Source organism: Dermacentor silvarum, chromosome 2, assembly GCF_013339745.2.
Source record: "Dermacentor silvarum isolate Dsil-2018 chromosome 2, BIME_Dsil_1.4, whole genome shotgun sequence".
Classification (NCBI taxonomy): Eukaryota; Metazoa; Arthropoda; class Arachnida; order Ixodida; family Ixodidae; genus Dermacentor; species Dermacentor silvarum.
In genome coordinates, this window is record NC_051155.1 from 83081168 (window position 1) to 83098975 (window position 17808).

The following is a 17808-nucleotide window of genomic DNA, read 5'->3' on the forward strand; positions in this document are numbered from 1 at the left end:
GCAATGGATTCAGCTAATGATTTGTAAGTGTTACAAGCATTGCACAATAACTTTAGAGCTAATGCCGCCAAGTGATGATCGATTTATCAGAAATGATATTGGGAACGTTGGTAATAAGCATGCCGGCGGCCTCTCCACAAAGCTAAAATCTTACCAAACGCTGTTTGCTCGGCATATGTATGAAAATGTATAAAAAGAGTAAAGACAAAACATAACAATTTGTTACAAACCAGAAATATCGCAAGTGAGAAAAAAAATGACGGACAATATTTCAGAAACAGGAGGAACATATTGCTGTGACGCTGACCGCCACTACCCCGGGAAAATATATAATTCTAACGGGATGAAAAATCAGCAGGCTTGCATAATCACAAGCGAAAATCCATCAAAGACATTGTAGGAGCGCTCAAGTAGCGAAATTTAGGAAACTAATCAAACACGAATATTGGATAAAGCCGACCTTCTGGTACCAAGTAGAATACTGAACATTGTCTCATTTCTGAGTAAAGACTAAAGTTCGTTCAGAGTCTGTCTGGTTAAAAATTCAGCTTCTTTGCTATATTTGATAGATGGTTGTGCAATTGAATCCGTATCTGGGCGCCTGGTCAACTGCGGAACTAGTAAATGAGAACGCCGCATTCAGTTAGTGTGTTTAAAAAGCACTGTTAGTAGTGCTTTTAGTAGCACTGTTAGTAGTGTTAGTAGTGTTAGTAAAAGCACTGTTAGTAGTGCTGTTAGTAGACGCGGAACTCGTCAGGGTGCGGAACTGCAGTAGTGCTACCAAATTAACGGCTTTAAAACAGTCATTAGACCAATACTCGAGTAGGCAGATATTATCTGGGACCCTCACACAAAGGCTGATATAACATTATCGAAATATTATAAAGAAAGGCATTTAGATTCATCTACAATGCTTGTGATTGGCGCATTTCAGTCACCGATTTAAGATTGCGGTCTGGGCTCCAGACACCAGAAACTCGTCGAAAATGTACCGTCTAGAAACAATGTTAACAACCACACTAAAATGAGATTTGACAACTACATGAAATTTAATGAATCGCGACTCACCAGAGATAAGCACAATCAAATAATATTATTGCTGCATGCTAGAACAAACGCACATCTTTCTTCCTTCCTGCTCAAAACAATTTGCGAATGGAACGCCCTTCCGCAAACCGGGGTGCATTCAACACTACCGGTTCCTTCTTATCTGCAGAGCAGACGTAATTGTAATGCCATGCGTTCATTGTTTCTTTTCTGCTTGTGCTACATATTCTGATGTCTCTTTTATTACGCCTTTCTTCTTGGCAACAAATGGGATGGCCTCAACGTATTTCTTTGTACTTGTGAATTAATAAATGTTTGCCGTGCTTATTACGCGTTCTTCTTTTTTTCTTTTTTTTTGTTCCCTTGAGGAAAAGAGAGTGAAATCACGCGATGTTTCTACCACTCCTGCCTGGGATTCCAAAAGGAAGCCGGCAGTATTGTGAAATAAATAATAATAATCCTTATCTGACACACCATTATTATTTATTTATTTATTTATTTATTTATTTATTTATTTAAAAATACCTTACAGGCCCAAAGGGCATTGAGTAAGGGGGGGGGGTTTACTTAATACAATGAAAGCACACGCAAACTAGTATAGAACAGGGTAACAATGCAAGTGAACATCAAAACGCAACGCAACAGAGTAAATTGCAAAATGTAAAAGACGTTTCCAACGCAAGTGAAGAAAAAATATATATGCTGCACAACAGAATACCTTTCCGAAATAAGCACTAAAAGAGCATTTGAGTGCAAGTGAAGAAAAAAAACTAACAAAAACGCAACACATCGCAAAATAAACAAAAGAACTTAAACGACGAGACCATGTTACAGCACTATTTAACAGAAATATGTACCTCAAGCTTCTGGCGAAACGTGTTAAGGTTATAATCAGAGGCGATATGATATGACATTAATGAAAAAGCGAACAGCACGACGCCCGGTGGATGCAGAATTATTTTATTTGTGGGAGGAAAGAAGTGGGATACTTCAGTAACGATCATTATTTTTAAAAAGGTGCAAACATGGGGAGACTGGGAAAATAATAAATTGCTTATCCTAAATCGGTATAACTTCCTCTATAATCTTCCTAAAGGCCAGACATTCTTGTGGAATGACGAGAAATTATTGAGGAGGACAGATCTCCCCGTGCGTTCGATCGAGAACTAGTGCCTCTTGTCGACAACCACGTTTCCTATGCAGTAGACTTATTTGGAATAGTCCCCACTTGCATTGGTCTCGTCAAATAAGTGCTGTTGTGTCCCGTATGGGAACAGCTAGAACCACTTCAATTTGAATAGGAGTTCACTGTTCGAAATTGTCAAGCAAAGTCTATTCGATTCGTATTCTAAATGTCAAATACTCGGACACCCCTAACTTTTCACGGTGGTCATGCTTTTGAGCGGCCTGCGTGAGCGTCTGTCTCTCTCTTCGCACTCGTTCCAACCCCTATGTTCCCCATCGTAGTTAAGGGTAGAGAACCGATAACTCGCACCTCGTTCACCCCTCTTCTTTATCGCTCTCCCTCTTTCTATCTCTCTCTCTTCTCTCTCTCTCTATATATATATATATATATATATATGTTGTTTTCATTTATGCTTTGTGAGGCTGCTTTAGCGTAATTTTTCAAGTGTGGATTGCGGTCCTGTCAAACTATCCAAGAGACGCTACGTTCAGCAGTTCCTGTGACATTCAGCACAAGACGGATATAGAGTGCTTCTTGAAGTAAATCACTTATTTTTGAAGGTAAATGTTTATTAAACAATAGGACGAGACAAAAGGTTTTTTCATGATGTGTGTGTGTGTGCGTTGCGCCATTATTTGGGCTGGCAAACATGACAAATTTTTCGATGATCACTGATTATCTTTCGTTGTGGTGAAAAACTCAACTAAATGTTAATTACTTATCATATGGGGTTTATTGGCATTTAATCCCGTTAAGTCCCGCGCAAAGAGCACCCCAGCAGTTCCAGCCAAACGCCAGCGCGAGGAAAAACCAGCGACACCGATCCTTTCGTCTTTCTCTTCCTCACTTCAGGAACCATGTGACCACCGAGACGCTTGTGCTATCTTCATCATTTCAATTTCCACACGAGAGAAGACTAGCCATCCTGTCGACTCACGGTGACGACACGATAGAGGGATCGTAATACGGTTTAAGCCGGCTGACGTGCACGGTCTCGCGGCCACCACGCCGCAGATCGTCAGACAGCGTGAGAGGTTCGACCACATAGTTTACAGCAGATGAACAGGTGACGATCCCGTAGGGTCCGTGGCATTGAGCCAGCAGCTTGGACGAAAGACAGAGAGCGTGAGGTGGAATCCACAACCAAACGAGGGAGCCGACACCGAAAGTGGTAGTGCTCAGGTCGCTGTCATGTCGATTGCGCTGGTGGGCTTGACCTTCCGTCGTGAAGGTACGGGCAAGTTGGCGGCATTCTTCAGCGTACCTGGCTACTTCTGATATGGGTCGATATTCAGAGGCGTCAGGTTGGTATGGCAATACTGCATCGAGCGTGCACGAGAGTTCTCGTCCATACAATAAAAAGAATGGTGAAAAACCTGTGGTGGCTTGAATCGCGGTATTGTAAGCGTAGGTGACAAAGGGGAGAACCATGTCCCAGTTGGAGTGGTCCGACGCGACGTATGCAGGAAGCATGTCGCCAAGAGTGCGATTGAAGCGCTCAGGTAATCCATTAGTTTGCGGATGGTACGCGGTTGCTGTACATATTGCCCTGTACATACCGCGACAAAGCTGTACATACCGCGCCAGTAGAAGCGTTGGCGCAACCTTGCGTAAGTTTTCAGCACGCCTGCGTGAGCACTATGTGGGTCGGCATGAAAAGCAGCGCAGATGTCGGACCGCATGTGACGAGGTTATACGAGAAGCCACTTGCGACTACCCGTTATATAGTTGCGGCGGTAGAGCAGGTTGTCTTGCACGGTAAAGTGACAGGCTTGACGGCGCAGCGCGCGGGAGGGCGGATTGGCGGTGGAATCCGACAGAAGGTCGAGAAGGGCCACAATCCACGGATCCTTCCGTTGCTCCGAGTGCATGGACTCGACGTTGAGCGCTGAGATAGCGGTGTACTGTGCCAACAGAGACGCTGTGTCGGGGGGTAGAGGAGAGCGAGAAAGGGCGTCCGTGTCGGAATGCTTGCGGACAGACCTGTACACCACTTGGATATCATACTCTTGCAGCCGGAGGGCCGACCGACCGAGGCGGCCCTCCGGCTGCAAGTCGAGAACCAGCAAAGAGCGTGGTGGTCCGTGATGACACAAAACGGGCGGCCATAAAGGTAGGGTCGGAACTTGGCAAGAGCCCAGACTATAGCCAGGCACTCTTTCTCAGTGGTTGAATAGTTGGTCTCGGCCTTTGTGAGGGTTCGGCTCGCGTAGGCGACAACATACTCGTGATAGCCAGGCTTCCGTTGCGCGAGTACCGCACCAAAGCCAACGCCGCTTGCATCAGTGTGCACCTCCGTAGGCGCCCGGGGATCGTAGTGCCGGAGAATCGGAGGAGCTGTGAGCAGCTGGCGTAGCGTCTGGAATGCGTCATCACATTCACGAGACCAGTGAGACATGTCGGTGCCAACGGTGAGAAGTCGCGTCAAAGGTGCGATAACGGTCGCGAAATTGCGCACAAAGCGACAAAAATAAGAACAAAGACCGATGAAGCTCTGGAGCCGGGTCTTCAGTGACGTTGGTTTAGGGAAGTCGGCGACAGCTCGAAGTTTCGCAGGATCAGGGAGGATGCCGTCTTTGGACACAACGTGGCCCAAGATACTCAAGGTGCGAGCTGCAAAGCGACACTTTTTGATATTCAGCTGAAGACCAGCGTTCTTAACATGTCAAAACTTGGTGGAGACGTGAGAGGTGCGTCCAGAAGTCTGAAGAAAAGACGACGATATCATCAAGGTAGCATAGGCAAATGTTCCATTAGAGATCGCGAAGTATGTTATCCATCATGCGCTCGAAAGTTGCAGGCGCATTACAGAGCCCGAATGGCATGATGGTAAATTCATATAGCCCATCAGGGGTGACAAACGCTGTCTTCGGTCGATCGCATTCGGCCATGGGAACCTGCCAGTAGCCAGATCGTAGGTCCAATGACGAGAAGTACTCAGCGCCTTGTAAACAATCGAGCGCATCGTCCATTCGGGGTAAAGGGTAGACGTCCTTCCGTGTGACTGTTTAGGCGGCGGTAATCGACACAGAAACGAATAGAACCATCTTTTTTTCACACTAGCACAACTAGAGAAGACCACGGACTCTGGGATGGTTGAACGACGCCACGCTCGAGCATGTCATTCGCTTGGTCGTTGATTATACGACGCTCCACCGCTGAAACGCGATAGGGGCGTTGTCTGAGGGGAGAGTGGGACCCGGTGTCGATGTGGTGGGAAACACTGTTCGTACGACCGAAGGCGTGTTCCGTACTGTCGAACGAAGAAAGGAAAGTATCTAGGAGAGACAGGAGTTGCTCGCGGTGCTCGAGGGAAAGGTTGGCGTCAACGCACGAATCAATGACTTCGGTAGCCAATCGGGAGCTTTTCGGAAATGGTGTCATGGCGTCGAGCGAACGTCCAGAAGAGGAGCCAGGCACGTCCAAACACTCAGACATGTCAATAGGCTCGACACAGCCGAGGCACTCGTCGCGAAGCAGAGTCGGTGGGTATTGGAACGGGTTGTCCACTAGCATAATTGTTGTACCAGCGGCTACGTCAAGAACGGCAAACGGAAGTGGTAGAGATTTGCGGTGAAGAAAAACCGATGAAGGCGTGAACAGTGCTGAGGCGTCGGGCGCCGATGGAAACAACGAAGCGACTGGTGTTGAAGTGCTTGGTGGCAGATCAGTATCGGCGGCGACAATAATTTTTAAGGGGGCGGGTGAGGCGGCAGGCAGAGTGGTGTTAACGACAGACAGAGCAACTTAGGCACGGACACAGTCAATGACGACAGAAAGTCCCATCCCAGGATGACATCATGTGAGCAGGAAGGCAGAACAAGGAACTCAATTGTGTAAACTACGTCCTTAATAGCGATCCTAGCGGTGCATGCGGCTGAAGGTTCCATGGGCTCCGTGGTGGCAGTATGAAGTACAAGGTCAGAAAGTGATGTGGTGACCTTCCTAATCTTACGGTAAAGGGTCTCACGTATGACGGAAACTGAAACGCCTGTGTCGATGAGTGCGAATGTAGCGGCTCCTTCAACCTGTATTTCTATAATGTTTTGCGGCGATAGCGGAGGTCTTGGGCATTTCGAGAAGCGTGCAGCTCTTGCCTCCGAAGCTACAGCATTTAGTTTCCCTCGTTGGAAGGCGGGCGGCGACGCATCGGCGATAACGAACGGCGACGCGGTGATGGTGAACGACGGGGGATGAAATTCTGACGACCGGTCCAGAAGTTCGGCGATGGGTTCGAATCAGCATGCTGGTGGGCTGCAGGTACCTGTGGCCCAACGACGACGTCCTGACGCGGCAGGCGACGGCGACAAAAGCGCGCCACATGTCCCGCGATACCGCACGAGAAGCATATCGGCCGATTGTCCCGCCTGCGCCATGGATCTTGCGGTCGGAAGTACTGAGGGGGTATTTGAGGGACAGGGGGAAGCGCTCTGCGCGGTGGCGGCGTCGAGTAGGAGAGTGTCGTTGGTCTGGGACGCGACACGACTTCAGCGTACGTCTAAGGTGCAGCAATCTGAGCTGCTGCAGCAATCTGTTGGACTGGTGGAAGGGCCTCTGCAACCTGCTCGCAGATGGCCTGCTGCACGGCCGAGGACAAAGGGTGGACATGCTCCTCGGTGAGAGGGAGCAGCGAGAGCTGGCGGGCCACCTCTTCACGAATGAAGGCTTTGATCTGAGGCAGTAGAGAGCCGTCATCAGCCTGTCCGTGAGCAGTCACCAAACTGGAAAGGGAGGCCACTTGAGGAGCAGTTTGGCGGGCGAGCGCTCGTTGCCGGCGGAATTCGTCGAAGCTTTGGCAATATTAGACTATGGCTGCAACGGTGGTAGGATTCTTGGCTATGAGCATCTGAAAAGCGTCGTCGTGAATGCCCTTGAGGATTTCTTTAATCTTATCTTCCTCAGTCATCGTTCGGCTCACGCGGTTGCAGAGATCTATGACGTCCTCGATGTAACTAGTGAGAGTCTCGCCCGGCTGTTGCGCTCGGTGGCGAAGGCGCTGTTCGGCGCGAAGCTTTCGCACCGCAGGACGGCCAAATACCTCCGCGAATGCAGTCTTAAAGTCATTCCATGTCGCAATGGTTGCTTCATGGTTGCGGAACCAGAGGTGGGCGACACCCACAAGATAAAAAATAACCTTGGTGAGCTTTGTCCGATGGTCCCATTTGTTGTGGTTGCTAACCCGTTCGTAAGACGAAAGCCAGTCGTCGACGTCGGTATCAGCGGTGCCACTGAACACAGCTGGGCCTCGTTTACGAACAGCACCGCAGGTGACTGGCCCAGTTGACGAAGTGGGTCGCTCACCGGCGTGATCTGGCATGGTCGTGGGGGTAGCGGAAGGCAGAGTGCGGCTCCGGAGTTCCAGGGCGAGTCGTTAGGATACCCCGCACTTCACCAAATGATATGGGGTTTATTGGCGTTTAATCCCGTTAGGTACAGCGCAAAGAGCACCCGAGCAGTTCCAGCCAAACGCCAGCGCGAGGCAAAACCAGCGACACCGATACTTTCGTCTTTCTCTTCCTCACTTCAGGAGCCATGCGACCACAGCGACGCTTGTGCTAACTTCGTCATTACACTTATCACAATGTTTAAGCTGAACGTTGCTTACGTCCTGCTCTACTCAGATTTCACGCGCGCCAGCTTTGCGTAGCAGTGTGTTGGGGCGCTATAACGTAAAATTATTCCAAAATCTTTTGATTCCAATTTCTGAAATCAGCCTCCACGATTGGTCAAAACATTTTCGGGGCACTCCCAACTTCGCCTGTCTGTCATGCGGGGTCACGAAAACGGTGATAGCTCCCCATCTGATATAACCTGTACACACTGATTATACATGATTAAACCGCACAAAAGAAAAATTATCATTCCTGATTCAACGCCTTTTCACCATTAGTACAAATTATGTACTAATGTATTCCCACCCCTTATGTAATACCCCTGTCAAGGGGTCTTTAAGGTATTAAAATGAAATGAAATCAAATGAAATTAGCCCTCTGCTATCGGTCCCATGTTTTCTCGCTACGCCCCCTTCGCCTGTCTGTCACATGACCTCACTAAACCGCGAACACTCACCACAGGAAGGTGACGTGTACGCGAAAAAAATGCATTAATATGCCGAACAAAACAGACAATTTTTCTGAATAGGCACAGACTGCCCCGTTCCAAAAAGAATAGATGGTTGCCCGCCGATCGCTCAGGCCCTCACTACTCCGACCTGCGGGTGAGCATGCATATATTTGCGCATGATAGACCCTTTTGCGTGGCAGTAAAACGTTATAGAACCCTTTCGTCATGCACACGAAAGCGCTCTGCCAACTCTTCCTTGCTGAAGATCCGTTTTAGCAGCACTCTTATCCTTCCGTTGCACGCCGCCGCGATTTTCGACCAGCCACCCCAAGCTAAGTAAATCGATGTGGACCAATCGGAGAAGACGGCACCACCCTATTCATGCGGTTATCTAATTTCACTGTGCTGGCTCGGCCCCATCGAAACCCTTTCAACTACAGCGTGCTCCTCGCCTCTAGTCAGCCAATTACATAAGAAGAACCGCTGAGTGAAGACAATTTTATTGATTTTGAAAGCGAACAAAGGTGACCTCCTATAAACGAGGAGAGTGTTTGATTGGGTTGTTAAGACAACGCTGCGGGTCACCACCCAATGCTTGCGTCGGTGGTTACGTAAATTTGACGTCAGAAGTTTGGAATCAAAATAGTTTGGAATCATTTTACGTTATAGCGCCCTTGGTATCGTGTTTTTGATAGGTGAATATTCCATAGACACGAGTGTTGGGATGCGAAGCGAGATGTCACGGGATCCAATCCCGACCACGGTGGCCGAATTTCGATGGGCGCGAAATGCAGGGAACACCCGTGTACTTAGATTTACGTGCACGGTAAAGACCGCCATGTGGTCCAAATAAAGCGGACTCTCCAACTACGGCGTGCGTCATATTCATATGGTGGCTGTAGTACCTAAAACCCCATAATTAAATTTTTAAATAGACACGAGGGACAAGCGGTTGCCTAGCCAAGCGGACGCACAGCGACGTTCCGCCGAGAGATCCGACAGCGGAGCGAGGCCTTAGTTTATATTCTGGCATAAGCAGTGTTACCACGAGGACTATACCCCGTTACATATTTAACGTTAAGAACCTGTATAATTGCGCACAAACAACATGAACAAAAGAGGGAACACGTATTACACACACGGAGCGCGTCTGTGTAATACGTGTTCCCTCTTTTGTCCATGTTGTTTGTGCGGAAAACCAACAAGCCCAAGTGGAAACCCTAATACTTACCATACAGTGCTGTGGAAGCTACACACAAGAAGTTGGGACTTAGAGATTTCTGTGGTGATGTCATGGTAAATGCGATAAAAAAGCGCCAGCATTACGTGGCACCTCTTTGAGGTCCCTAATCAATTGCTTAAACCGCGTTCACCACATTGCAAATTCTTGTCCAGGAACACAGGCGACACACTTCCTGTTTTCTCGAGAAGCGAACTGCCACTGACGGTGATCCGCAGCAGACCACCGCAAGTCTCTCTCTCTCACTCACACACGCATACATACGTGTGTGAGTGAGAGAGAGATGTACATACGTACGTACGTATGTACATAAAGATACACCCACACATACATACATACATACATACATACATACATACATACACGCACTTCTAGGCCCTTCCATCCCATTTCTACCTGTACTATAGAAGAGAATCCCTGAGCATAGACAAACTACCGCGCAACATGCATCTCGACTATCATCGGGGACGCCGGCTCGCTCGAGTCGACGCCATGCGAAGACGGCACAAGCACCATCCAGATGCTCGCTACGTAGATGCGTCGAAATAACCGGACAAAACCGCTTACGCCCTGAGTGTGGTTGACTCGAGAGGCAAAGAACTGGCAACCGCCACCGTCAATGTGCGGAACTCGGAGATCGCTGAAAAAGCGGCGATCGCCCTCTCGACCACCATGAGCACGAACGCGGTCGTAGTCTTCATGGACTCCCAATCCGCAGTACGTAATTACACGAGAATCCGAATAATGGTGGAAGCAGTCAAAATTCAGAACAAAAGAAGCACTCCGCTCCTTTACACCTGCGTCACGTGGGTACCAGGGCTCGAGGAGCTCGAGGGAAACGAAGCGGCACACGCCGCGGCCCGCGATCACATCAACCGGGCCTCTCTCGCCGCCTCACGTGACCCCCGACTGCCTGGCGCCGATACCTGGCGACGATACTGCCTGGCGACAATACCCCCCACGTATAACGCCATCCTCCACCACTACTGACTGCGACGCAGGGTGTACCCACCACCTCACCCAAAACTAACGAAAGAGGAAAGCACCGCATTCCAAAGACTGCACAGCAACACGTACACCCATGGAATCCTCATGCATCGCATCCACCGGACACTACACACCTACAACTGCCCGATCTGCGTCGTGCCAGACACTCTGGCTCATTTACTACCCGAGTGCCCGTGGCGCCCCGAAGACACGTTACTAAGCATATAACGTCCGAAGAGGTGAACCTCCTCGCCTCCTCGTCCTGGCTTGAGGGACCCTCCCACCTAGACTGATCTCAAGCGCTCGAGAACACTGTCTCGCACTTTTAAAGTTTATTTCATCATCATCATGTGACTGCCTACCCACACTTCACGCATACACTTTCTAATGCGTGAAAATAATATATATATATATATATATATATATATATACAGGGTGTTTCTGTGACCCGCCGCGGTTGCTCAGTGGCTATGGTGTTGGGCTGCTGAGCACGAGGTCGCGGGATCGAATCCCGGCCACGGCGGCCGCATTTCGATGGGGGCGAAATGCGAAAACACCCGTGTACTTAGATTTAGGTGCACGTTAAAGAACCCCAGGTGGTCCAAATTTCCGGAGTCCCCCACTACGGCGTGCCTCATAATCAGAACTGGTTTTGGCACGTAAAACCCCATAATTTATTTTTTTTAGGGTGTTTCAGCGAACACTTTCAAAATTTATTTAAGGTGGCCTGTGGCAGATAGCCCAATTCTAGTTCATGAGCTGGTCTACTCGAAGCGGCGGACATTACTTGCACAAGAAATTGAATTGCATAATCGAATGATTAACAAAAAATCACTAATTAAGTTTTTAACTAATTACCTGATGGCCTCTATTGCAATTTACAAATTGTAGCCATGGAGTTCGCAAGGCGGATCCACTTGAAATTAATTCTCAGGTTGACACCAGTTTCGAGATATTATTTCCCGAACTTTGCGGAAAATTGCATTGGCGTTCCAGTTAAGTTTGTGCTTCAATGAAGAAAAAGACGTTTTGTTTAAAAACTAACTGGAACGCCAATGCATTTCTCCGCAGAGTTCGGGAATTAATATCTCGAAACTGGTGCCATCCCAAGCATTCGTTCCAAGTGGATCCGCCTTGTTAACTCCATGGCTACAATTTTTAAATTGCAATATGGGCCATCAGGTAATTTGTTAAAAACTTAATTAGTGAATTTTTGTTAATCATTCAATTATGCATTTCAATTTCTTGCGCAAGTAATGTCCGCCTTTTCGAGTAGACCAGCTCAATGACTAGAATTGGGCTATCTGCCACAGGCAACCTTTAAGAATTTTTGAAAGTGTTCGCTGAAACACCCTGTATATATTGAAAGGGGGATTTATTGAGACTCGTCCGAGGGATCGTAAGTAGCTTTGTAGGCACAGTCCTAGCTGTTGGCATCCGTAGCTCGAGCTCGGGTCTCGCGCCGAAGTGATGGTAATGCCCACGGCGCCTACATGCATATTCCCCACTACAATTGCCCCCGCTGCAAAGGTGAGCCATCCTGGCGACCTAAGGTGATGACACGATGAGGGGGTCGTGGTACGGCTTCAGGCGGCTGATGTGAACCGTCTCGCGGCCGCGGCGGCGCTTGTCCGAAGACGGTGTCACCGGTTCGACCACGTAGTTGACAGGCGATGTACATTCGACGATCCGGTACGGCCCCTGATATTTTGGAGCAAGCTTTGGGCTAAGGCCTGTAGATTGGAATGGCAGCCGAAGCCAAACGTGAGAATCCACGGCGAAGGACTGTGTTGGCTGATCGTGGTCGCGGCGATCTTTTTGGATGCCTTGGGTATCCGATGTGAATGAGCGAGCCAGTTGACGGCACTCTTCAGCATGGCGAGCAACTTCTGAAAGCGGGGTGAATTCAGAGGCGTCCGGGTGATACGGAAGTACGGTGTCAAGGGTAGAGGATGGTTCACGTCCATAAAGAAGAAAAAATGGTGAGAAGCCTGTGGTAGCCTGAGTGGCGGTATTGTATGCGTAAGTCACAAAAGGGAGGACGTCGTCCCAATTGGAATGATCCGACGCAACGTACATTGTGAGCATGTCACCAAGAGTAAGGTTGAACCGTTCCGTTAGACCGTTAGTCTGTGGGTGATACGCCGTAGTGGTGCGGTGAATAGTGCGGCACGCTGCCAGTAGCTCATTAATAACGTCCGACAAGAAGACGCGGCCTCGGTCGCTGAGCAGCTCTCGCGGTGCGCCGTGCCGTAAAATGAAATGCCGTAAGAGGAACGCTGCGACATCACGAGCAGCAGCCGAAGCAAGAGCAGCAGTTTCGGCGTATCTTGTTAGGTGGTCTACTGCGACAATTATCCAACGATTGCCGTGCGCAGTGCATGGAAGGGGCCCATAAAGGTCGATCCCGACTCGGTCAAAAGGACGTGCAGGACACGGTAAAGGTTGCAGTGGGCCTGTCGTATGAGGAGTTGTCTTGCGTCGCTGACAGGCTGCACATGACCGAATGTATTTGCGCACATAAGAATACATGCCTCTCCAGTAGTACCGCTGGCGGAGCCACTCGTACGTTTTCAGGACGCCAGCATGTGCTTGTGGGTCGGCGTGGAAATAAGTGCATATGCCGGAACGAAAATGGCGAGGGATGACGAGCATCCATTTGCGACCGTCTGGCTGATAGTTCCGGCGGTACAAGATGGCGTTCCGCAGCACAAAATGGATGGCTTGGCGGCGAAGGGCTCGAGGGCATGTATCCGTTGAAGAAGTAGTTAGAATGTCAATGAGAGACGCAATCCACGGATCCTTTCTCTGTTCAGAAGGCATGTCAGAAACAGTAAGCGCAGCAACCGCGCAGTCCGTGGATGCGGGTTGCGTGACGTCGGATCGCACGGGTGACCGGGAGAGGGCATCCGCGTCAGAATGTTGACGCCCGGAGCGATAGATGACGCGAATGTCAAATTCCTGGAGTCGAAGAGCCCAACGTCCAAGACGCCCCGACGGGTCTTTCAGTGACGCAAGCCAGCACAGCGCGTGGTGGTCTGTCACAACGTCAAAGGGATGGCCATACAAGTGAGGGCGAAATTTGCTTAAAGCCCAAACTATAGCCAAACACTCTTTTTCTGTTACAGAGTAATTGGTTTCTGCCTTTGTGAGGGCACGACTAGCGTAGGCAACCACATATTCCGGCAAGCCAGGCTTGCGTTGCGCAAGGACGGCTCCAAGACCAACGCCGCTAGCGTCCGTGTGAACTTCGGTCGGAGCACTCGGGTCGTAGTGACGCAGAATGGGCGGTGAGGTAAGTAGACGACGCAGAGTGATGAAGGCTTGTTCACACCTCGGACGAGTCTCAATAAATCCCCTTTCATTAGGTGGAAGTGCTGGGTAACCTCGAAAACTGGAACTCCGAAGCCGGACGCTCCCCACTGCTACGACCATGCCTGATGACACCGCCCAGGAAGATACACCTCAGCCTCCAGCGGTCATCGTTTCTGGTGTGTTGCGCCAGCGTGATCCTGCCGTCTTTAGCGGCACCGATGATCATGACGTGGAGGATTGGTTGTCATCGTATGAGCTGGTAAGCCGGCACAATAAGTGGGACGACGCCAGCAAGTTGCATAACGTGTTGTTTTACCTTACCGGCGTCGCGAACCTCTGGTTCCGAAACCACGAACACGATTTCACCACATGGACTGCATTCAAGACCAGTTTTGCAGAAATGTTCGGGCGTCCCGCTGTGCGCAAGCTTTGCGGTGAACAACGCTTACGTGGGCGCGCGCAACTTCACGGTGAAACGTTCACCAGCTATATCGAAGATGTCATTGACCTGTGTAGGCGGGTGAATTCTTCAATGGCTGAACAGGACAAGATAAAACACATTATGAAAGGCATTGATGAGGACGCCTTTCAAATGTTGTTAGCGAAGGATCCGCGTACTGTGGCTGACGTCATCAACTTGTGCCAAAATTTTGACGAGCTACGGAAACAACGCATCTTAGCTCGACGCCCACCACCCACGGAAGATTCGCTAGCAGCATTGGTTATTGGCGACAACCAGACAACTTTGCTGACTCAAATAAAAGAATTTGTGCGGGAGGAGGTTGCGCGACAGCTCTCCATTTTGCCGACCACGGAGAAGCCTTCTCACTCTTTGGCTCCAGCGATCCGGCAGATGATTCAAGAGCAAGTGACCGAAGCTCTTCCATCTTCGTCTCAGCCGGCTCCCGTGGCCGCACCTCTGACGTATGCTGAGGCGGCTGCACGGGATCCTCGCCTATGGGTGTTCTCTCCTCTGCCTTCGGCGCCTACATGCATATTCCCCACTACAATATATATATATATATATATATATATATATATATATGGGTGAAGTGTGGGAAGTCGGACGCATACGTGGTAGAGAGGGGGAGAACTTAAAAGGTGATATATATATATATATATATATATATATATATATTTATATTTATATTTATTTATTTATGGAAGATGAAGAGATGCAGTAGGGAGGGGGAGAGCTTAAAAGGTGGTATTATATATATATATATATATATATATATATATATATATATTAAGGGAGATGAAGAGATGCACTTGGGCTCGGGCGCTAGGACACCGGGCGCAGTGAGATGACGACGAAGGAGAATTTAGAACAGCTGGCCCAGGAACGGGTGCTGTCTCTGTCTCTCTCCAGCACAGTCGGAGACAGCCCTATTGGCACAGTCGAAGAAAGCCCTGTTTTTAACACGCTCCAACCTTAAGCACCGCGCTGCGGAGGCCTTGCGTCCTCCTGCATCTCGCCGCCCTGGGTCCTTCCGGCGAGGGAACGCCGTCAACGCTTCCCTTGTCTTGGATGCCACACCTGGGACTACCTCGACCTCCAATCTGCCAAGGCATGCCGTCCACGATGCCTTAGGCAAGGATCCTGGCAGGGTGCGTGTATTCACTCAGGATGCGTGTATTCCACCCCTGGCTGAACGGGCGGCCCAGCCGGCAGCTTGACGGAAGTCATGCGAGCCATCTCGTTGCTAGCTGACACAACAGCTCAAGGGTATGACGAGCGCCTTCGCATCCGTCAGCGGTTGCGTCCTGCCTGGGAATGCCGTTCACGCTTCCCTGCAGCCGGCGTTCCTGGAAATACCGACGTTTTGCGGCTTCCAAGACAACGTCATCCTTTGGCTTCGCAACATCAACGCCTCGGGTGATCGTCATGCTTGGCTCGACCACACCAGTAGGCTGGTTGTAGCGAAACGACTCTGCGGTGCCGCTAAGGCACGGGAAAACTACGAAAGCGTCAAGCAGAGGTCCTGGCCCGAATGGAGTACAGCTATGATCGCTGCTTTCGGTCCGCTCACATATGCCTACCACGAGCCCGGCCAGCACTGCTCTGCGCCGGAGCTCCTCAGGAGCACCACTTGGACGCACCAGTCATGCCCAGTAACCACGGTGCTCCGCCCAGATACAGCGTCGATGCTGTGGCAGGTGTACCCTGCGTCTTTCCGACAGAAATGTCCGCAGGTTGCCCCAACACAGCAGCCGGCTCACCGTGTGTCGCCGTCGGCTCCACCCCATGCGGTGGAAAGCACATGGCGACCACCGCTCCTGCGTCGACCCACCACCGGGGTGCGCAGCACAAACTGATACCACCGGCTGTGCCACAACCTCTGATTAAGCAGCAAGTCACCGCTGCTACTTTCACGCGGCAGTCTACGACGGCTGAGCTGCTGCGACGAAAACCGTACATGGCTCAGAATCCGCAGTATCTTGCCGCTGTAGGTGCACCCGGGAAGGTTTTGGCAGATTGCCTCACCACCTGCCCCGCTGTAGACCCAGAACGAGAGCCATTTGTACCACCATGGGTCCTCGACTCTGCGACGGCTTCCGACACCGTACTAGCGCTTTCAGAGATCGAGACCACTTTCGGTCCAAAGCATTCAGTGAAACGGCTCTCAACCACATCAACGCAGGGGAGCATGGAGGCGCCGACGCTACCACTCCGAGAGCCCAACCTGTCCACGGATCGTGGCAGGGAGATGCTTCCCGACTCGTCGGAGCCAAATCGTTGCATGTCTACGCAGCCGTTGGCCGAGTTCGTGCCACTGAGGTGGGCCTCGTTTGGGGGCATTATCATCAAAGACCTGCCCGCAGGAGATACACGCACAAGACGCGCGGGACAGTGGACGAGACACGCGGAAGATTAGTCGCGCATTGGTCGCGCTTTTTCTTCGGTCGTGGCTGATTCGAGCGCCACGGAGGACCTCGGTCAGTCTGCGGTAGCGTTGCGAGGGGGCACGCGACAGCTGAGCAGAGCGGCTGCTCATCGTACAGGATCTCCTGCCCTACGTGCCCAACTGCGACAGGATGGTCCTCGACGAGACGTGCGACCAGAGCGCAACAGTCAGTGCCCACCCCCCGAAGGAGCTGGTTGCGCACTTTACGGTCTTAACGACGACTACTTCCGACGACGACTAGCCAATGGGATTCCAGCATCAGCGCGCTCTCACAACCGCCAGAGCTATCTTCAGCAGCGTGGACGAGTGTAAGGAAGATGGAAGAGATTCACTTGGGCTCGGGCGCTAGGACACCGGGCGCTAGGGGGCGAACGTGAGAAGACGACGAAGGAGAATTTAGAACAGCCGGCCCAGGAACCGGTGCTGTGTCTGTCTCTCTCCTTTCCAATATATATATATATATATATATATATATATATATATATATATATATATTGCCACACTTGGAAACAGGCGCCGCATAATTGGAAAGCCGACTAAGACGCGCGCCAGTCCACGCGCGATACACCGGTACCTGCTTGACTGGCGCCAGTGAAGAAGTAGACGAAGACCCTCCGATCAACGCGCGGGAGCTTGGCTTTATCCCTGTGCTCAGTGGGCGGTCAGAGACTCGGGCTCCATGCTTAAACTAAAAGTCGCCTGTTTTCGTAGTACGTGACATTTTTGGTGGAGGCGCGGGGTAACCTGACCTATGCAACAGACACTCCCCCCCCCCCCCCTGAAGGCAGAACATCATCGCCAAACCGAAGCTTACACCAGTGCAACGTGCTAGCCGGAGAATTTGGGGAATAGCCGCTGAGATTGTTGTCCAACATTGTCCAACGCGGACAATGGCCGCGTTGGAAAGTATGGAGCTCACAGTACCAACTAACCACAGCTATATAGCTGCAGAACCCACGAGTGCCAAGTTCCTTCCACGGCGACCTTTCATTGCGATAGCAATTATATCGACACTTCAAAGCAGATTTCTGCCGTCGGCGTCGCCGTGAGGTTCCGTATGA

At 50.4% G+C, this 17808-nt stretch overlaps 1 protein-coding gene across 1 annotated transcript in view; it reads left to right on the forward strand.

The window, feature by feature from the left end:
* The window catches only part of LOC119440192 (luciferin 4-monooxygenase), a 182258-nt gene that overhangs the window by 30529 nt on the left and 133921 nt on the right, over positions 1–17808 (forward strand). The gene's annotated exons all lie outside the window — the stretch shown is intronic.